Here is a 23,896-nt window from a genome sequence, read left to right on the forward strand (position 1 = left end):
TTTTTTTATTTATTTATTTTTTTTTTTTATATATGACGTTTATATAAATCGACTGCAATACGATTGTAAAAACACTGCTTTACACTAGTGTCAATATTTAAATAAATTAAAAATTCCCCATATTGTTATTTTTTCCAGTTTAAGCCTGATCTGAGCTTTCTTTGTATTCTCACAACTCTGTATATAAGAACAAATAGAAGTTCAGTCATTCTAAAACTGTAGCATGCTCAGTTTAGCTATGGATGTCACATAGCTATAAACTTCATGCAACCTTTGCAGGACTGTTGGTTTATGTGGCTTTGTTTTGGTCAGCATTTACCACTGTTTGCACTTTATATCTGTTCTATGCTGACAACAGAATAAATGCCACATCCAGAATAAATTAAGCACTTTTAAAACCATTTAGTACAGTTTTCCTCCTAGTCATGTGACTGTAGCAGATTTTCATTTGCATTAGTATTACAATCGTGGACTCTAAACCAATAAAAAAAATGTATAGGTATAATAAAATAAACAAAATTGGGAGAGTAGACAAATATAAAAGGATGATAACGTGTACAGTATACTTCAAAATGAGGTTTCAATAATGCATAAATAATAATAGTTAAAGCATTAACAGCAACAGTAGAGAACCAACTACATTTGTTGGCATAAAAATACAACTGAACTTTATTAGCCCCATTAAAACAGTTACAACCTTTGAGTTATTCAACATTAAGAAATTAACATCACCCAAGATTAATAAATGTAAATCTTCTGTTTATTTTAGTTAACCTATGTATTTATAAAGCATTAACAAACAAAATACCTATTAGGCTTCATTTAAACAACATCTCAGGCATGTCATAGACCAGACTAACATGTAAAAACATGTATATGTAAGAAAATAAATCACCTATTAATACTTTAATAATTTAGTGCTATAAAATAAATTTCTAAATTTCTTAAAAGGTAATCTTAAAGTTTACATATTATTTAAAAAGAATTTACATAATTTTGTGCCTCTAAGAACAATATCGTACATGTTCCTTGTCATAGTATATATTTGAATATTGGCATGTCTTCAAAAAATCAATATTGCATGCATTGCAAATTTTTGTTTGTTTGTGCTTCTTTTCTTGTGGATATCTAAAAATCGTAAGTCAAGATAAATTAAGTTAAGATCCAAAATTAAGCTCTTGTATTCAGAAAAACTTTCTAACTTCAAATCACAAAAAAATGTCAGCAATACATAAAAATGCCCATGAAATTCAATACAAGGGCCAAAACAGTCTCAAGAATATGGATAAAATTGCTGTTTTTCTTGATCATTTTCACAATTGCAAAACTCATTTCATACAACAGATCAATAAACAAAACGTTTATAATAATTTAACTTGTAAAGATCTAACAAATGCCCTGCACAACAGTTACAAGTCTCTCAACAAAACAAAGTATATTTTATTGGTGAGCATTTTTTGAATAAAATGGTTAATTAAACTCTTCAATGACCCATTCATAAAAACATGCACTTGCTTAACTTACATATTAATACACTGACTCGCCAACACTTCCTTTTTTCAACATTGCAAAACCTATTTGAACTCTAACAACCATATGGCGTTATTAACCTTTCTTAAGAGTTTGACACATTCATCTTATGAACAAAAATGTCTCAATAAAATTACTAAATCCTTCGGAAATTATTTTAGAGGAGGGATTTAGCCAATTTTATCTCTATGGCTAATCGGGTCCATTTTTTGGCCACGAGGGCTGGTGTCCCTAGCTGCGTGCACTCTCAGCAGTCTCACTTTTTTCATTTATTTATTTGACCATAGCCTCACTCTTTTTATTCATTAATTTGCCGCAGCTCGTCTCTTTCTATTTATTTTCTCGTAGCCTGCAGGTTAATGATGAAGTAACATTCTACCTCAAACAGCGGCACCTTAGCGAATATATAAGAATTTGAATAATTAATATTAATGAATATTACACATGCCTAATGAAAATCAGATGATTCACTACATTAATGAATCTGACATAACTTGATCAGAAATCAAGGGGAGAAAAAGATTAAGCCATCAATAGAAAGTAATACTGTGGTTAAAAGAGTCTTGCAGATAACATTGCAATACTTATTTTTTATTCTAAACGCACTGACTTTACAGTGCCATTGTGGTCCAGTGGTCAGTACGTTGCGTTTCAGAGCCGCTGACCTAAGTTGGAACCTCACCTGAGTAAATTATCATTTTTACTTTTACATTTTTTTGTGTTAAGACATATAAAACTGTTTGGGTTACTTGTGTAGGTGTACATATTTTATTTTTTTGTGTGACCACCATTACAAAGGACTGGATATCTTTAAAGAATTTTGCACAGAATATATATTCAGATATTGCAGGAAAGGACATTGTGATGTTTTAAAGAATAGTGTTGGAGATTTAGCTATTTAATGTTCTCATATTTATGAAAAAAAAGTTCTAAAGCAGCTGGTTTCTTGAAAAAGACGTGATGGTGTCATTAGAAACTGAATGGAAATGATGCTATTTTATTATAGTCAGTTGTGAACTGAGGTGGGTTGGTCTAAGGCTTGAAACTCCAGGGCTGAGAAGGAGTCCCATTCCGGCCCTGCTATATAGTATATATTATTAAAGTCTGCATGAACTGGAGGTAGCTGCAGACTTTAATCTTAGTATTTCCAGCTGAAACACATTGTTGAGTAGGGGTTGAGTTTTTAAATGTACCTGTCATCTTTTACTTACAGCCAACTAATGGTAAAAGGGGCGTGGCTGAGCACATTTAGTCATCAAATAAGCATATTTAATCATCAAACTGACATCATTAGAGAAGCGCTGCCATTTAAGAGCGAAGCAAATAGTTAGATTTTGATTAAAGATTACCAAAACAGTTTTAACCTTAAGACTGACAATGTATGCCAGCAAAATAATCAAAATTTTAAACTTTAATTTCATGCAGACTTTAATTGGTGAAGCTAATTATACTAATATTGGATCTCTAGAGAGATTACATTTTAAATCCACTTATTGGAGGCATATTAACTGCATAAAACTTCCAATGCACCAAATTATTTTCTGTAACGTGAAAACATTGTTGCATTTTCTTTAGCTAACTATCTAACAAATCTCTCTCGCTCTCTCCTTGTACCTGCAGGATTAACTCAAGGTTCTGCAGGGCTAATCTGAAGCAGTAGGATATAAATATAGACTCGTGTGTGTGTGTTATGTAAGGCCCACTAAATATCTTATACCAGGACTTGGCGATAAAGAAAACACAAGTGTATTGGATTCCACTGGTAATGTGCTTTTGTGTAAATCATAAGTAAGTTGTACTATTCATCACAGTGGAGATACATATGCAACAGTGAGACTGGCCAAATAGTAAACGAACGAAACTAAACATTCAGTATAAAATAATTCTGCATGAATGTATAAGTCTGTGATTATAGTAGTGTCAGGTCTATCAGGTCCTTGATGCCTTCAGGAATTGGTTCTAAAGCACTGTGAAATAAGAAGAGTATGCGTGAATAATGTTTCTGTGAGTATAAGCAGTTGAAAGCTAAAATAAATGACCTTATGAACGTCTCACTTATGAGAAAAATTCAGCGAATGCACTTGAAAGTAGTTATAAATATCACACACTCTCGGCTGACATTTTTTACCCAATGCTAAGGTCGTTAAAGGTCCATATTTCCTGTCAGAAGAAACTGCAAATCCATTAATACCCCATCTTTTGACATGAAACATGTTGTGTCAAGTTCAAATGTAAACGTCCAGCCATCAATCTAAAAGCGTTCACTTTTTTTGGTAAACTATCCCAGCTTGACCTCCATATATCTGTGAGAACGACACCGACCGCCATCGCTAGACAATTCCAGCACATGCTCTTCGTGTAAATATTTGCAGAGCTGCTATTTTTGGAAGCATTTTTTTGTACCGTTTACAGTTTTAAATCGTGGTCAATTGGAGCTAAAGTGACGGGACACTTCAGATGATGAAAACAAACAGGAAATGCTTTTATATTACAGCCTCTTTGGCCATAAATTGAATGTAGAGGAACTCAAGTGCGAAATCACTATCGCTCAATACTACGATTCAATATAATGTAATTATTACTGTTCTCGGCTGCTGTCGCTGGAGTTTAGCATTACAGTAACCCTCCGCCTCATTAAAAACACATACAGTCAATCCAAACACTCACTCAAAAGCTCCCAAGATCTAGACAAGTGACACTAAAGGCTTTCAGCATGATCTGAATCTTAGAGAAGATGGAGGCAGTCTCTATATATATACTGTCTACAATCTGTTGTTAGTTGCACAAATGAACCAAGTTATTCTTAGATTGCATTGGTCATCATGCTGATTCCAATATCAAACCATACAAGTGTTAATTACTGGAACAAGACTTTATGATTAATACTCTAGAGATGAGACTATTATTATTCATGCTTTCCCTGAAAGCATTTAGCTTTCTGGTAATCAGTTATTAAATAAGATGCTTTATATGCAAACAATGGTGGTAAGTGGTTGTAAACAATTTATTTGGGCTGAAATTAAACAAACAAATTAAGTTAAAAGTTACCTAATTTAATTTGTTTGTTTAAATTCAACCCATATACAGAAGTCAGAATTATTATGGAGAAAAAAATTGCTTAAAGGGGCTAATAATTTTGACCTTAAAATGGCTTTGAAAAAATTAAAAACTGCTTCTATTCTAGCCGAAATAAAACAAATAAGACTTTTTCCAGAAAAAAAAAAATATTATCAGACATGCTGTGAAAATTTCCTTTCTGTGTTAAATGTCATTTGGGAAATATTTAAAAAAGAAAAAAAATTCTAAGGGGGCCTTCATTGTTTGCAACAATTTTGCAGACATCATTTTTCAGCTTGTCAAAATAAAGACCATTCTAGATTGTTTAATATTTATATGTCTTTAAACAATAAAATATTAAAGTGATTATTCAAAATATTTTATTTAAAACACAGATATTAAAAACTGAAGCAATTTTTTAAATAGGCCTAAACTCTGACTGTTACCTTAAAAATCTATTTGACCTGATTTTACCCATAAAATTTACTTTGTTGAAAGAATTACTATAATTTTGATATTTAAGATATATAAAAAAATATTGGAATTACAGATTATAAATTATAGTTTTTACTTTATTTTTAAGGATGCAATTCTACATTAATCTACACAGACAGATATATAGATAGATAGATAGATAGATAGATAGATAGATATATAGATAGATAGATAGATAGATAGATAGATAGATAGATAGATAGATAGATAGATAGATAGATAGATAGATAGATAGATAGATAGATAGATAGATAGATAGATAGATAGATAGATAGATAGATAGATAGATAGATGGGGCAAGGGACAATTTCTATCTGTCTATTTATCTGTCTGTCTGCTGTCTGTCAGATTTTTTTATAAAGATGTACAATACAATATTAAAACTTAAAATGTTCTTCAAATGATAAGAAACCAAAAGTGGTTCAGTCACTTTTTGAAGCTTTATTTCAGAGTGCACACTTTGATGTCAGGTCAGCCACCCACAGACTCTATGAATTGAATTGATGTTTTCATTATCAACACTGTTCCAAAGAAGCTTTTGAAAGAAAATGGCCCTACAAGCCAAACACAAGCAAAGATTACGATGGCAAAGTAAAACCTTCACCTCCAGTGACCCTACCTCCGCGTAGATGATGTGATTCGATTTCACCTGTTGGACCTCGTGTAGTCGCCAGCTTTCTTTCCTCTTTTCTTCCCTCTCTCTATCAACTGTGAATGTCGGCAGCTCTTGACAGGAAGCTCTTTAAACAGACACTCCCCTCTGCATTTATTTCCTTCTCTCTCTCTCTCTTTCTCTTGCTCTCTTTCTCTCTGGGGCTTTACAAAACTCTCCCACAAAGCCAAGCGTCTCTGTTTCCACATCCCTACAGGCCGTCACAAATTTCCAAGCGCCCACTTGCGTCTTTTCTGACAGACAGTACATGCGCCAAAACCTTTCTCCCCGAGCGGTATGTGTGTTTTCTGTTACATCAAACAACCTACATGCATGCCACAACAATGCAAAGAGAAAAAAAAGTCTCTCAACAACTTCCTGCAACCTGAGATGTTTTGTTAAGTGTTCTGAGAAAATGCCTGTCATTTAGCCTTGGTTCCCAGTGATACTTTAACTGACTTTATCTCATTCCTCTATTTTTTATTATTATTTTTTTTGTACAGCACTAATAATCAACTACTCATTAAAGAGAATTAAGTCATTTCAAATGGCTTGTTTCCTCTTTCACATTAATCCATGTGACTGTAAAGGAATGGGCCTTATACATGTTCCTTCTTGTTCAAACTACTTATATAAAATGAGCTGAAACAACACAATTCTTGAGATTTTTTTGGGGAAAACTTAATTATTTAATGTCCAATTCACTTGTATTTGTTAAGTGAACTTAATCGATTTGTGTTGGGAGAACTTGAATGTATTGTGCACTAAAAAAAAAAAATTGTCCAAAATTGTTGCAAATAATTTATTTGTTGAAATGTTGAAACATAATTTATATGTTCAACTTAATTTGTTTGTTTAAATTTAACCCAAATTAATTGTTTTCAGCCACTTAACTTAAAAAATCCAAGGAATCATCTTTAAATATTTTTTTCAGTGTGTGGAAACCTGCATTTTCTTTGCAGTGCAGTGTGTATAAAAGCATGTATAAAGGTGGTGCTGTTTTTATACTATTAAATGCTTGCATTGACTTTTTAAAATGGAATTCATGAGCTCATATTAATCGCATGGGCTATTAGAGATTGGACTTTCCTTTATGCATTTAGTTTGCATTTAACACTTAACAACAATATCACTTACTAGTACTAGTCATTGCTTTACTGTTTTTCCTGTTTGTCTGATTTAAAAACCTTAATCTTTTCATGCCATTTATACTCTGGTGAGCCAAAGTGCTGCCATTATCCTCATTTGTACACCACTTTAGATAAAATAGTCTACTAAATGTAAATGTAATCTATGTATTGCAATCCAACATGTTGTTTATAGACACTATTTAAGCTATATCTAATTCTGAAATTCCAAACACTTCAGTATATACACTTTAAAAATGCAGGGGTGCACACAATTCATTTATGTTGAGCCAAGACAAATCCATTAAGTTATTGTTTCTAATGTAAGAAGATTAACCATAAAACAATTAAGTTTCCCCTGAAAATCTCCAGAATTGTTTCATTTCAGTGCATTTTTTAAGACGTAGTTTGAACAAGCAAGACATTCTTAAAAATAAAGGTAGTTTTTGTGCCATAGGAGAACCATTTTTGGTTTGTGAACCATTTCTTCATAAAGTGACATTTTAATAAAAATAAAAAAAAATGGATGTTAAAGTTCTTCATGGAACAAATTATGTCTAGGAAGAACTGTTACTTTCAAGAGTGCAAGTTATCACTTCTTAAATCAGGCAATGTTCCCTTCTCTAAGCCTTATGTTCCAGGATTTATCCAAAGCCAAATGATCTGAAATCCACTCAGGGCGATCACCGTCCAGCACACTGTCAGTTACCGGATTCTCAATGGAAGTTTGGAATAAAACTGATTTTAGAAAGAGTTCAGATTGTTGCATCCTGTTCGCTTTAAAGCAACACCTTCCTTCCAATCACCCAAGCCTAGCAGAGAAATCTCTTTTCAATTTCACATCCTCTTCTCCGCATCAGTGCATGTAACACCACTGAGACTTCACCTGCAAGAAAAGCAGCAAAACATGAACAAAAATAAAAGAGAACTCACCTCAGGTGGTTGTTGTGTTGTTGTGCCGTGAGATTTTAGATGGCCATAACCCGGGGAGCTCCACAGGGAAGAGGCGTTTGGTTGCCTCGGTGTTGATTTGCAGCCACAGGTATCAGGAACAAGCTTTGATGCAACCAGCAGCTCCAACGAAACACTCCACAAGACTCACTCGCAGCTTAGTTCAGAGCACCAAACTGCCTCCCACAGTGACGTCAAAGCTGCTGGTCACATGACCTGCCTGAGAAGCCTATGAGAGACTCAGTTGCTCTGGCAACAAGAATCCAGCATTGACTCTTGCTGCCACTTGCAAGCCAAAAAAAATGCAACTGTTAACTATAAAACTTTATTACAGAAATAAAAAAAGATGAAAACTAAAAGTTACTATATTTATTATATTATAATACTTTTAGAGCCTTCTTCTTTTTAAATGTAATTTGATGTAATCATTGCAGATATTTTTTCCTTTACAAATTGTAAACTTGATTTATATTATATGGATTACTATATGCTTACAGTTAAATTAATAGTTTTATACAGTGCATGCAAATTTTGTGCAAAAAAAAGTATTTGCATTGCTTTTAGAATGTAATTAAACATCTGTAAATATACAATAACACTGTTAAAACCCTACACATGGCCTTTACAGTGTGATATTGTTAAAGTTAGGGACATATGTGAAGTGAGACCAACTAAAAAAAACATTTGTTTTCAAAATAAATTTAATTTAGACTAAAATTGTATCCCTTTAACTTGTTTTTTTTTACTCTTACTTCATAAATATCCTTACATTTTAATTTCTGCAATTCAAAGACAGTCTTAAATTTAAACAAAATCACAGACAACTACTTTATAGAATTTATTTTGTTTCTTTTTTGCATGGATTATTTTTAGTTTGGGAAATATTCCTAATGCAATAAACTCACTTAACGCAACTGTGTTTGTGTATAGATATAATATAAACATTTTTAGTGATGTTTCACGCAGAAACCATTTTGTTCTGCAAGGACTTTGTTGTCATCATCACATTGATGGCATTGTGAGCGGCGTTAGCTTAAGAGCAGATGTCCCTCACATTGGATTCCATGCCTTACTTAAGCAGATTAAACTGAAGTCAAAGCCTTCTCTCATTAGCTTTAACGTACAGACTCTTTTTAAGGCTACTTGCTGAGTCAGTGATCTGCTGGTCTGCACGGGAAATCAAATTACACCCACAATTGCATGATAACTAAACACCGGCGCACATGCAAAATACAGAGGATGGCATCTCACGCAGACATCCACAGCGTGATTTGCATTCAAAATCAGTGAAACATAATACGCCATAAGATTATGTTTCATAACCATAGCTCTAATGTACACAAACATGCCCTGGTGTGTATAGCTGAGGATGCTATCAATCAGAGGTAGCTCTGTCATAGCTCAGATGATTTAATTACGTTCAAAGCATATGGAATAATGGAGAATTTGATTTCAAACAGTTGAATTAATATTGGTATCTTATAATCTTCTAGAGTTCAATCCTGATCCTGGAGGTCAATGTCCTACAAGAGTTTGCATCCAGCACACTTGCTTGGAAGTTTCCAGTGAGATCTTGGTTAGCTAGTTCCGGTTTGTTTAATGACGGGTGGACCTAAATTCAATAAGACAGTGGCCCTCCAGGACCTGCCTCAGATAAACAAGGGTCTTTTCTCAGGAGAAATGCTGGAGCCTTGCTGTAAGCTAAAGGGCCATATCATACACCAGGCGCAGCAAGGTGCAAGACATGTTTGGCGCGATATGTTGCTATTTTCATACCAGCGCAACTGTAATTTTCCTGTTTTCCGTGACGTCATTTAAATAGCAAATCCATTTGTCATTTTGGGTGTTCTAGTCTAAAAAGGAGATGTATTAAGGTGCATGGTTGGTGCGTTGGTATTTTGGGGAACTGAAATAGATCTCATTAAAAAATAGAGTATATAGCGTCATTGACCAACTGAAAGAAGGTCTAAAGTTCAGCACAGAGTGTGTTAGGGTGCTTTTACCCCTGTGAATCGATTCAGTTGTTTCGAAACAGGGATTAAAATTGTTACAATGTTGCTCTTTGTTCTTTGTGTGGTTCGCTTTCACACGGCAAAGTTTCTAAACGGACCAAAAGAGCTAAAACAAGTCACGTGCGAGTAAACTCTCCTCACATTGGTCAGTTTCACAGTTTATTTTGCAGAGTCCCGCTCAGCTGTCAGGGGGTGGTAGTGCGTGTGACGTGTCTGAAGAGCGAGGACGGATGCGGTGGGGAGGGGTAAAAAAGGATGCACGACGTATTTGAGGAGCGTGAGGGAGACGCGCGATTTCCGGGAGATTATCACTCTTTTGATGGCACCCGGGAGTCTCTGTGCATTTGCGGGAGACTAACGAAACTTCCGGGAGACTTAGGATGTCTGGAATGACCTCCCGCCCTGCTCATAATTCTCTCTTTATATAGCCCTATGCCTATTACATATCCATAAAACACTGTGATATAACCGGGCTCGGATCGTATCGCTTTCTCCCTACAATCAATCCGCTCCAGAGTTCGTTTCAATCTAGCCGAGACCACCTCATTCAAGCAATCTCGGAGCGATTGTTTTGGCGTGGATCCTAGAGCGATTTGTGGATTTACATACAGTATGCCAAACGAACTGGGCTAACTGGGCAAACGAGAAAAAAAAAGTCTAGGTGTGAAAGCACCCTTTGTCATGCACTAATGCAGGTTTATTCATGACAATTTGTATAATGTTATTATTATTAGTAGTAGTATTTATTATATGCATATTTATATTTGTTTTAATAAAAACAATTTTAGATTTGTCCATCTGTCGAGTTTTGGACCATACGGGGCATTAGAATAGGACGTGTGTTTGGATATAACTCTTGTTTTTTTTGACCACACTTCAATATTATTGTTCATTTATTAATTTGCTGGAAATTAGAACTGAATTTAGAAATACTTTTAAAAAGCAAATCTTTGTGCTTAAGAAACAAAATTAAATATGTAGACTAATGGATGTTTCAGTAAAGTGAGTTTTCACCATTTCCTTATCCATAAAAGTAAAGGAGCAAAGCAAAGAGTAAAATGAAGGTAAAATGAAAGTAAAGAGGCCAAATGGAGGAGGCTTGACTGTTTTCTCGCCAGTGAAACATTTCAGTTTTACTTCCAAAGTTTACAGTGTAATAGCAAATGCGCCATGGCATGACGCAGCTGAGAGATGAGAGTGATTGGTTTAATGCACGTTATGCTCAAAACAAACCCATAACTCAGTAATAGATTAAGCACAATGCTGTTTGGCCTTGTGCCAGGGCACATGCAGTATTTGGATTCAGACATGCTCTTAATGCTTTTGCGCCATGAGTCTTAAGGCTGATTTATACTTATACAAGCGCACGTGTATGCTATGGCGCAGCCTACGTGTGGACGCATAGCCCCTCACCGACAACACTGACGCGCACCTCTCAAAAAATGTAACGTGTATGCGTAACACAAGCTCTGTGATTGGTCGGCTTGGTAGCGCTGTCGAGTCTGGGCGGAGGTGAGAGCCGTGCGACTGTGATGCAGCGGGTGTTTACAAGTGTGGAGTCCCTTAAAGGAGCTCCAGATGGTGACTGCTGTTAGGTGTTAACCTTTTGATTAAAGTTGATGCAAGTCCGCCGGTTCCCGCCTCATAATGAGCGAATTTGAGCCACTTCGACATTAAGAAAAGCGTTCAGAAAAAACAAAACACCAGCAAAGAAACTCAACACAGAGAGACAAAAGCACCTACTGCCAGCTAGCGTTTCGGAAGTGTATTGCAGAGCAAGCAGAAGTATAAATGCACGGCTACGCTCAAGGCTTGGGTCATGCCAATCACTTGATACAGAAGTATAAACCAGGCTTTAGACTTTGCACATATTTCATTAAAATAGAGGCCAAACTCTTGGTGAACTCATTTGCTGTTTAAAAATAAATGTCATGAGGACTTTTGTACTTGGTTTGGTTGTCTGCTCCAAAAACCTTTTGGTTTTGAACCATGGATTGTTTGTATCATCTCATTTACAATTACCACTGCCATTTAAATGCCTGTTGAGAAGTCCTCTGAAACTGTAAAAGGGAACATGTGAGGTTGCACATCTCATTTTTTCAGGTGTAAAAACAGAAGATACCATTAGTCTCACCTGATCTCCTTTACACCTATTGTTGGTCGAAGGTTATACTTCTGGTCTTTGATAGAGTTTGATTAGAAATGATTGAGCTCATATTGAGATCTCTGTTAAGTGCTGATGGTTCTTAACCAGACCCTAAACCCTGGATTAATGATCTTTGCATATTTGCGGTGTCATTGTCATTGACTGGATAAACGCAGCACGCAACCTGTATACTCAAAGGCTCTAACATTCTGCATAATCATTTATATCTTTTTCCAACTGCTGTCAAATTATATAAAGGTACCAATTGAGCAGTCTCTTCTTCACTCCAATTCATATGCATTTTGTCACTATTTTCCACCAAATGCTGAAATGGCTTTTGTTTTCATAAATATAAGGCAGGCTGTCAGCTGCAAAACATCTATCAATAATATGTCATTAGCTGGGTTTCTACCACCCTGTTAATGCGCATTTTGAAGTATGAGATACGAGTGATGGAAACACCAAACTTTGAATAAAAATCCCTTCATTTGCAAAAACATTTTTACACACGATGAGGTGGTTTTGGACATTGTGAATAATTGGGGGAGGGAAATGCTTTTTCTGAATAAACTCAGACATAGCAAACATGACACCCCTAAGTATGGTGGCCGAAAGAGCTCAACATGCCATTTACAAAAAACACTTTCTCCGTTTGACAGCACTTATGCTGCAAATCCTCACAATGCATACATATTAAAAATGCGCTGCATTTTCACACAACGCAAACAAGTTAATAAAACCCGCTGCATTTTCTCACAACACTTGCAAAAACATTGGCACACAACAGAAATGTTTCAAAGGGACCCAAAAACACGATGGACGCTGCTGTGCCTTGACTATTACCATACTTCTTTCAGTTTTGTATCTGTATTTGTTGTAATGTACTTTTATTATTGCAATAAAAAAATAAATAAATTGCTATAAACCAATGCTCATTGAAGTTGTTGGTGATCTCTGAAAGGTGAGTTTTTTGTTTGTTTATTGTAATATCCCAATTTCCTTGTCTTAAGTATTTGTTAGCCTAAAAAAAACATAACCTAAATAGCTAGGTCCGACATGTTTTAGGGTCCTCTTGAAACATTGCGTTGTGTTCTGTGCTATTTGAAACCGTTCTGAGAAAATGCAGCGTGTTTTTGTAACCCGAAAATGCAGTGCTTTTTATTCATTTGTTTGCGTTTTGTGAAAATGTAGTGCGCTTTTTAAAATTTGTTTGCAATGTGAGGATTTGCCGCACATCTGCTGTCAAATGGCTGAAGATCTTTTCTTAATTTACTGGTGTTTTTTGTAATTGCATGTGCTTTCTTAAATTTCAGCTCTCTCGGCCACCGTATACTGTATATGACCAGTCAGCTGTATGCATTATGCTTGCCTTGTTTACTGTTGGTTACTAGGTTACCAATACTACAGTTAGCCACTCAAACAACTTTAAACGCAGCTAACTTTTTTTTTTGCTAATTTTGAAAAGATTTGCTTTATGTTAGAATAGCTTTTTCATGAGTTAGAATGAGCCCATTGGGACTGAAATATTTTGACTGGCATATTTGTGTTCATGGGCGACATAGGTACTGCTGTCGTTTCACAGCAAGAAGGTCGCTGGTTCGAGCTTCTCAACTGAGTCAGTTGGCGTGTCTGTGTGAAGTTTTCATGTTCTCCCTGCTTTCGCGTGGGTTTTCTCCGGGTGCTCCGGTTTCCACCCACAAGTCCAAAGACATGCGGTACAGGTGAATTGAGTAGGCTAAATTGTCCTTAGTGTATGTGTGTGAATGAGAGTGTGTGGATGTTTCCCAGTGGTGGGTTGCAGCTGGAAGGGCATCCGCTGCGTAAAACAAATGCTGGATAAGTTGGCGGTACATTCCGGTCTGGCGACCCCAGATTAATAAAGGGACTTAGCCAAAAAGAAAATGATTGAATGAATTTGTGCTCATGCTCATGACTCTTTTCTGCAGAAAGGCGTCTTGAAAGAGAAGACAAGAAAAGTTTTCTAAGGTCTTTTTCTCTGGAGAAAAACGTAGTGAATATACTTCTGTTCATACCATAAATTTGATTTTATACTGATATTTCTTATGCTGGCGTTGCTGTATAAAATCCTAAAAGATTACCAATTGATGCAATACCGTTTTTTTGGAATAAAGAAAGAGATGGAGACTTAAATGGAGCGTTCATCCAAAAATTCTGTCATCATTTCTCCACTTGGGTGACACAGTGGCTCAGTGGTTAGCACTGTCGCCTCACAGCAAAAAGGTAACTGGTTTGAGTCCCAGCTGAGTCAGTTGGCATTTCTGTGTGGAGTTTGCCTGTTCTCTCAGTGTTGGCGTGGGTTTCCTCCGGGTGCTCTGGTGACCCCCACAGTCCAAAGACATGTCCTATAGGTGAATTGAATAGACTAAAGTGGCCATAGTGTATGTGTGTGAATGAGTGTGTATTATATTGGGATGCAGCTGAAAAGGCATCCACTGTGTAAAACATGCTGGATAAGTTGGCGGTTCATTTCGCTGTGTCGACCCTAGATAAGTAAAGGGACTAAGCAAAGTAAAATGAATGAATGAATTAATTTCTCCACTTGTTTTTTATCAAGTTGTGTTTTAGAAATTGAGGTTCCATCGCTGTAAAAGTCAATGGGTTATGATTTAGTTTTAGAATTTTAATATACACACTAAAGCTGAGAAGTGCAATTAATTAAGAGCAGAACTACTTAGGCAGTTTTAAAATTGTGTTAGTTACTTTTGAGTTACTTTATTATGCCGAACACAAATAAAGATATATTAAAGAATGTTGGTAAAAAAAATATAGCCATTGACTTTCATAGTATTGATCCAATGTTCCCACCATAGGTGTCAGTAGCTATGTTTCCATCCAAATATGCAAAACTGGAATATCGAATAAAAGACGCACAAATACAGCAGTCAAAGAGAACAAAACCATCACTTCCTGATAAACTGGCACCAAATATCAAAACTAAATACTGCAAATTTACTGCAGTAGGAGCATAGATATATACACTAGATATCGCATAGGGACCCTGAGCATGCGTCAATAGCGCCGCCATATTTGTACAGTGCTCCCAGGACAAGTGTCATTCAACCGCACTAGCCAAGACAGTGTTACTACGTGAATATGCTGGACTTTAGCGCTGTCTACGGGTGTAATAATGAGCAAACAAAGAAAACAAAGCACAGAGGTAGAACATTACATAGGTAAGGTTTAGTTTTTACGTTTTTGTATGTTATGAAGTTTTGTGCTACACAGGTAACGTGGTTGACTGATGATAATACAGTCATTTACTGCATACACCATAAGGCAAAGTAGCACCAACTCACACTAAATACTCAGCTTATGCTAGTTTTGTTGAATAAAATCAGCAAAATGCAAAAGAAATTTGACAACGAGATGCTGTGCTGCCAAAAACTTGTATTATTGTTGACTAGTGAAGGAGTAGTTCATAACGGAGATTCATTCACATACGAATCGCTCCCCCCGTCAGTATGAGAAGTGAAAGCAGGAGAGGAGCTGTGTTTCAGGACACCAATTAGAACAAATCTAACAAGGAGGGTAGATAGTACATTTCCATACACACAAAAACAAACTTTTTGTCAGGAATGCCTGTGCGATCACTTATCCATCAATGTAGAAAAGTGATGTAAAATATAATTTTCGGAATTTATAAAAAAAAAATTAGCATACTGACCTCCGGGAAAACTCTTGATCATAGATATGTGTGTATTTCTCTGGCTCTAGATAGATCTAGACCTCCACTTCAGCTTGGTCCCACATTCATTTCAAAGGAGCGCTACCCTGTACTAAAATGGCGGCTCTATTGACGCATTCCTTCCAATAGACAACAACAGGGTAGGCGACATCTAATGTAAATATCTATGCAGCAGGAGAAGCTGCGTGGACCTTTTCCTTATTTGATAAATGACTTGTACCTCAGAAGACGATGCTGACATGCAATGAACGCATTATTATTGTTATTTTTTCATTTGAAGGCGTCAGACACGGAGCACAGACGTTCTTGAGGTAGTTCTGGAGGTAATTAATAATGTAATAACACTAATACCGAAACGGTAATGTCGTTTCAGAATAACCAAAAAAACATTTCAGATTTTAGATTTTATTGTACGAACTTGTTCGATTTTTAAAGAGGAGGCGTGGCACCTAACCCCACCCCCTAAACCCAACCGTCATTGGGGGATGAGCAAATCGTACTAAATTGTATGAATTAGATCATACGAATTCACACCGAACTAGCCAATGAATTAAAAAATAACTTTAATTGTGTTGGATTGAGATTGTGTTGGATGTTTTACAACGTGCTCAGCCAGCAGGTTTGTCCATTCACACACATTTTTGTCATCAAATCTCTTATTACAAAATCACATTACCTTTTTTTAATGCGCATACTGGAGTTTGTTTGGTAAAAGTGTTTCCATCGTAGTTCATGTGCATCTTTTCTTATCGAATAAAGTTTATCCTACTCTGTTTTGCGCGTACATTTTTTATGCTCATTTTCAAAATTTATGCGCATCTTGGCGTTACCATCAACTGTTTTTTAATCCGCATATCCAAAATGCGCATAAAAATAGGTGGACAGAAACCTATGGCTAACGGCTGATTTTCCCAACATTATTCAGAATGTCTTGTTTTGTGTTCAACAGATTTATCATTTTAGTTTAGAACATTGAATGTGAGGAAAATTTTATTTTTATCCCTTTTCATCAAAAGTCTTAATTTGGTTTTCGCTGTATCTTATTTGAGATACAGATGCATACTGTATGAGGTACAGATAACTTTTTTTTTTCATTTTAATCCAGAGAGAAACAGGAGCCTCCATTTGATTTGCATTTACTCAGATAGAAGCATCTGCGATATTCATATTCAGGGATTTCATTTGTGAACTTTCTTTCACATGATCAGATAATTCTCCAGATAATAGGATGATGTTTGCTGGATAAAAGCCAGCCTCGTCTATCCTGTAATGTTTGTCCCGGTGTTCGGGCAGCAGTTGGCTCTGAGCCGCAGCTCTATCAGCGAGTCCATGCGCAGCCACGGGCTCTTATCTTTAGATAACGTCAGCTTTAGCGTGGATAACGAGTGCAGTATGGGAGGACAGAGCTCTCAATGATTATCTGTTACCTAACCACCCGCTTACACCCCACAGGCGTGAGGAGCTGCTATTTCAGTCAGAAGGTGAAGAGTAGTTCAGGCTACCCGATGCTGTGTGAGTGCAGGTTTGTCCTTTACTCACTTTGGTCCAAAGACAAAGCTTTATAGGGTTTATTCCATGAAGACGTTGGAGATATCGGCTCAAATGGGGTTTTGCAATGTCAGCAAAAGCCGGTGGCGGTGCAGAGAGGATTTCCTCTTTATTAATATGGCACTTCTGTAGAATATCTTCTATAAAGGGTGGGGATGCCATCAACCTACCAGAAGCCTTAAATGTCATGCATATGCTATAATTTGTGTGTTTCTAGATGAGCTTAATTAGCAAACAACGGCTATAAGCATCAGTGTAAATGTAGTGCTGCAGGAAAGGCAAACAGTACATTTGCATGAGTTGTGTTTTAGCAATTCTGGTTCAATCGTCAAGAGGTTAATGGGTTACAATTTAGTTTTATTAATCCTATATATTTTAAAATCAAGCAGTCTAAGTCTTTAAAATTAGTTCTTTTCACTCATATTTTAATGAAAGGTCATTTTACTTGAAGTCAAATTTAATATATAAACTAGCGGCGTTTACCTATCCTGGCAGCTTTCTAGTTCCAGCGTACTTTCAATCAGACTGTAAAAGTAAACTAAATATTAAAATTAAGTTTTATTGTGTGTGTTTTTGCACAATATTCACATATATACACTGTATATTCACTGTAAAATCGATCAGTGCAATAAAATTAATAAAAAGAGTTTCCTCCGCTTAAATTTGAATGACAGTTCTTTGTACTTGAACTCAAATTTACTCAAATAAGCTGACAGTGTTAACCTAAACCTGCAGCTTTCTGGTTCCCAGCTTGCTTTGTGTCAAACTGTAAAAGTAAATTAAGTGAAGTTTATTTATAAACTAATTTCGAGAGGATCATGTGATTATGATTGAATAAGGCTTGTCCTGCATTAACTATGCTTGATCCACCAATCAGACGATTCCTAACCCACTATTAAGAGCCAGGGTTTCTTACTACAGTCATCTTAGATTTGAACAATCCCCCCTTTCACCCCTACTCCTTCACCTTTCCCTTCATAGGGCGGCACGGTGGCCCAGTGGTTAGCACTGTTGCCTCACAGCAAAAACGTCACCGATTCTAGTCCTTTAACAGGCCGGCTGTCGTTTTCTGTACGAAGTTAGCATGTTCTTCCCGCGTTCGGGTAAGTTTCCCCCAGGTTCTCCGGTTTCCTCCCACATTCCAAAAACATGCATACAAGTGAATTGATCAATCTACATTTACCAATACAGTCAAACTCTCATTCAGCAGCATATCTCTTTATAGCATTCATTTTAGTCATCAGCTCTTATCAAAAAGGGGGAGTAGTCGAGAACTACCTGAGCTCAAAGCTCCCCTCTCGCCCTGCAAACGGGAGGGAGCCCAGGGCTCAAGGACCTTTTGAGCTCAGGGCTCTCTCCCAGGACAGCATGCCAAACTTGCTTATAATCAATCATCATCTGAGTGTGAACTCTTGAAATGTTGAAATAAAGTGTTATTGTGTGTGCTTTTGCACAATACTTACATTAAGTACCATTAATTAGGGATTTACAGACATTTCTGTTGAAATAGGTTGGGTTATCACTGTGGCGAAATGTAGAGTCTGTAGTTTGGTTGAGGATTGATTGAAAAAAATATTAAAGTCACCATGAAATCAAAATTTACTCTTATTATTTTTTTCCTCCCCTTTTCTCCTCCTTTACCTCTGACTGGGTGAACCGGAGGCCCAGTGGTTAGCACTGCGAGCCCCACAGCAAGAACACTGCCGGCCCTGGTTCCACAGGACCAGTGGGTGTTTCTGTGAGGAGTTTGTATGTTCTCTCCGTGTCCGCGTGGGTTTTCCCCGGGTTCTCCGGTTTCCTCCCACCATCCAAAGACATTCAACATACAAAACAACCAAGCATTTATCTAACCCCTCGTGTTCCCTTAGCTACCGCAGCAGGGGAGTTCTGAGACCCACCGAGCTCAGGCTCTCCTCTCGCTCTGCCAAACGGGAGGAAGCCCCGGCCTCGAGGAGTCTTTGAGCTCGTGGCTCTCTCCCGGGACAGCATGCCAAACAAGCTTTTATAAATCATCAGCTAAGTGTGAACTCTTGAAAAAAAATCATGTTCAACAATTGCCAGTGAAAACTACATTGCAATTTATTACAAAGAAATTTCCATCTCCACAAGCAAATAAAAAACATAATAAAAAACATTTAAGAGTTCACACTTAGCTGATAATTAATTTTAAAAGCTTGTTTGACATGCTGTCCCGGGAGAGAGCCCTGAGCTCATGAGATCCTCGAGCCCAGGGCTCCCTCCCGTTGCAAGGTGAGAGGGGAGTTTGAGCTCAGGTAGATCCCGAGAACTCCCTTGCTGTAGTAATCAATGAACAGTAAGTGATTGCTCTTGAAGATAACTACATACTAGAAGCATATCTATGGTGCCAATTTGGATTATTCAATTAACTTAATTGCTTGTTTTTAGGCAGTGGGAGGAAACCGGGGAACCCGGGGGAAACCTACGTGAGCACGGGGAGAAGTGCAAACTCCACACAGAAATGTCTGCTGGTTTGGTAAAGCCTGGAACCAGAGACATTCTTGCTGTGAGGCAACAGTGCTACGCACTAGGCCACCGTGTCACCCATCTAGGAAGGAGGAGTAGGGGAGGAAGGGGGAACTCTTCAATACGAAGATAGCAGTGGAATGAAACCCAGGGTATTTATAGTAGTTTAGGAGTCATCTGATTGGAGCGTAGTGAATTGGATAATGCGGATCCAACCGCTAGCAATCATGTGCATGTGATTGTCTTTTTTTATACATAAACTTCACTTATAGCAGCCCTCTGCTCCAATAAAGCCAATTGGATATACATCTTAAACACAAGTGCTATTTTGGGATTTCCGCCTGTTTTTTTGCCTACCCAAATTTAAAAGCTTCCCAAATCCACATGCAGAGGTGTAAATGCAAACATTTGTTATAATTTTAAAGAAAAACATTTGAATTTTTATGAAACACTATTGAAAGTGTTTAAAATATCCGTATATGTTGTCTGGTTATAATGTAAAACTAAAAAAGAGGAAGAGAAATTTTTTTTTTAATAAACTTAAATTCGAAAGTGTACCTTTTAGGTTCTGTGTGGTCTAGGGTGCTATTATTAATTTTGGTGGTTCCTGCACATGTCTGTAATCATAGGAAAAAATAAAAATGTCTCTACCATAATCTATGCAAAAGTTATTGTATTCCAACTGATGAAAGGTGCTATACAAGCCACAGGGACCGATCATTGTTTTCAAATTTCACTATTCTTTTGTTTGATCAAACATAATTCACTGTGTTTGGACCACATCAGACATATAAAAGCATTACTTATGCACATCACCTCAAAAACAGAGGAGAAATGGCCCTGATGCGCACAGCATAAGGTAAGAGATGACAGCTGTCTGTGCTATCTGGGGCTGCTTATTGATCATAAATGTATTGTTTTCACTTCTGCGCCATGGAAACACAGCGATTCATTTGACAACTGTTTGATATATGAATATAATACAGTAAAAAGAACGCTAGAACCGTATGAGCACCGGCAAGAGCTTTCAGTTGAGCTATAACTTGTACATGTGTCATATATGAACCATATAAAAAATATGAAAATGAACCAGTGTTCGGATACCCAGCTTGGGTATCCGAAATACTGTTTATACAAGTTATTAAATAACTTTTATACAGTAGAATTACAACCGAAGTGATGCGTATGTGCATAAAATGTAGCTTCTACACTTTCAAACGGAACCACTTAAGAGGGTCTGGTGCAGTCGATGATGTACCGGGTCTGCAGTTATAATTTTGTATTACAGTTTTTCTCAGTGGCTTTGGTGCATTTCTCACAACACTATTTACATTTGCACAACAGTTAATGCATTTCTCAAAACAATTAGCACAAACTGCAAAACCTAGTTGATAACCTGCAAAAGCGTGTCACTTGCTCAAAATGGCTAGCTCATTCCTCAAAAGCAAGTATTGATGTCAATGAAAGTGACAGTGTCATCAAGATGAAAAGTCCAGACACCATTGTTTATGAACATGATAGTCAAATGGCTTTGTCAGGTTTTCATTACAGAGTTCACTCTGTACATTTTTCTATGAAAAACAGTCAAGATTTTGGTGACACCTCCTAAAAATGCTCAAGACAGCACTATATACTATTTGCACAGCCATTTGAAAACTACAGTAAAGTTAGACATCACTGCATTTAGTGAGGTATCTGAGTACAAGACACTGAATATGTATGTTTCACATTTTTACTGCGTTTGCTCTTTGCAGTTCTAATTTATTCAGAGCATTGTGCAAAAGAATAAACACCCTTATTTACAACAAACTTTCTTTGAGTTGAACTGTGCACAACTGTAAACAATATCGCAGTACATATTGGAACTGAACCCACAACATACACAGGTCTGTAAATCATTCATCAAATTGTTCAATTTAGAAGACATTTTGAGGGAAAAAAAATGTAAGATTTTTTTTTAAATTAGCTTGACAGATTTTGACAAGTAGTTCAACATGTTTGTATGTAATGAAATGAGGACTATTAGTTTTATATAGAATGACTATTCAGCATTCACAAGTTTAGTTAATTTTGAATTACATGACATAAGCAAGTGATAATGTTATAAAACAGCAGAGAGTTGTATGAAAGCAATTGATGCATGTCCAAAAGCATTTGCAATTTATTGGAAGGAATGAGAAACTGCTACTATGATGTGCACAAATGACTAATTGTTTTGAGAAATGTATTAACTGTTGTGCAAATGTAAACTGTTGTGAGAAATGCACCAAAAGCCACTGAGAAAAACTGTAATCGTTCATTTTTACACCAATTATTTCACGTCCTTCTTAGTAGTTAAAGGGATAGTTCAATCACAAATTAAAATCTGTTAAATGGTAAAACATCTCTTTAGATTTAGTCTCAATTAATAAATTTTTTTAAAACCAGAAAATCTGCCAGTGTCGTTTGAAGATCTTGATCTTGTTCGCCTTTGAGAGAATTAATGTGATCTGGTAAAAAGAGCAGTGTAATGCAGTCGAAGGTCACTGCTACTGCATGCTGAGATCAAGGCTGATAGCCAGAGGGAGCTGGCAGATGCCAACAACAACAAAAAAAGGTTAAGAAGTGTGCAGGATTAGGCTCTGTGACCTAAGTGATGCTTGCAGGTCTGTGTGTGTGTGCGCAGGTAGAGCTTTTCAGAAACACATGCTGTGTTCATGTCCTCCAGAGAAGTTTTTGAGTTGGCAAGTTGTAATTATGACGTCAGGCACATTCAAGTCACTTTGGTAGGAACAAAATGGCGACGTATAAAAACTAACGCTATCAAAAAAATCATTAAACAATGTGCATCTCCATTCTTATGTTATTGCCTTTTCAGTTATAACTCAATTATCAAATAATTATTTAACTGCACAAAAATATCGGATGTATAGATGTAGATGTAAAATGTAGATGACAAAAATAATAAAGATCATTTAAACTAATTTTCACTTAATACAGATTAATACATTGCATTTGATTATTATAAGTGTGTTTGTGTGTGCGTGCGTGTTTGTGTGAGTGTGTGCGTGTATGTATACACACTGCTCAGGATAAACGAATACACCCCCTTTTGAAAAAAAGATTTTGTCTATTTCTATCAGTGGAAATAGTCAATAATTTTGGTGCATTTAAACAACATTGTTTTATCAAACAGTTATATCCATTAAAGCTAGAGTTTGGTCATCTAACATATTTAGAAATAGAAAGATAATACATTTAAATTCAAATGAGTCATTGCAAACAAAATTACAAAACAAAAAACCATTGCAATGTACTTTTCTAAAACAAACAAAGCAAATAATCTAACAGACGTCTACGTGGATGTGGACAAAATCCAAATTGTATCTGAATTTAAATATCTTGGGCTCCTAATTGACTCAAAATTAACTTTTAAATCACAAATTAAAAAGGTATGTAACCATGTAAAATTTAACATATCTAATTTCCGGTTCATAAGGTCACATTTATCACTGCAGGCAGCTAAAATATTCATTCATTCAATGATTTTTTCACATATAACCTCCTGTCTAACAACCTGGTCACAGGTAAACAAAACAACACTAAAACCCACAGGGCTCTAATTTGATGGTTCATGCGCAAAGCACAGGGCGCAAACGCTTTCAGGGCGTGTCAATCCATTTTCGCTAATATAAGGACGGAAAAATCCGCTTTGCGCTGTGGCACTTGATCTAAAAGGGTTGAGTTTATTTTCTTAATGAGCTATAGGTGTGTTTTGAGAATAAACCAATCACAGTCTCATCTTCCATTCCCTTTAAGAGCAATTTGCTATTTACATGTCGTAAAGTAAGTGGAAGTGGAAAAACTGAGCATTTTACTAGCAAGATAACAGTTAAACAGAGCATCTACAGCGCAAGAATGAGAGATAAATGATCTACTTTCACTTTTGCTCTTGTGGATAGGGAAAGCTTGTAGGCACAGACATCAATTAGCCTATAAATAATTAATTTCGTTTGTTAAGTGCAAAGATTTGTTTCAAAACTATTTCTAAATTCAGTTCTAATTTCCAGCAAAATGAACAATAATAACGAAGTGTGGTCCAAAATTGAGTTACCGTATTTTCCACACCATAAGGCGCACCTAAAAGCCTAAAATTTTGTCATAAAACAGTCGTGCGCCTAATAATCCGGTGCGCTTTATGTGTGCACG

General features: G+C 36.4%; 1 protein-coding gene across 10 annotated transcripts in view; it reads right to left on the reverse strand.

Moving 5' to 3' along the window:
• Nucleotides 1-7,961, reverse strand: part of ncaldb (neurocalcin delta b) — a 29,051-nt gene extending 21,090 nt beyond the window's left edge. For 6 of the 10 annotated variants that reach the window (XR_015515873.1, XR_015515870.1, XR_015515871.1 and 3 more), the window contains exon 1: nucleotides 7,795-7,961. The gene's annotated coding sequence lies outside the window, so the exon portion shown is untranslated. 10 annotated transcript variants of the gene reach the window in all.
• Between the last annotated feature and the right edge of the window lie 15,935 nt (nucleotides 7,962-23,896).

Source organism: Danio rerio, chromosome 19, assembly GCF_052040795.2.
Source record: "Danio rerio strain M-AB ecotype USA chromosome 19, GRCz13ab, whole genome shotgun sequence".
NCBI classification, from domain to species: domain Eukaryota; kingdom Metazoa; phylum Chordata; class Actinopteri; order Cypriniformes; family Danionidae; genus Danio; species Danio rerio.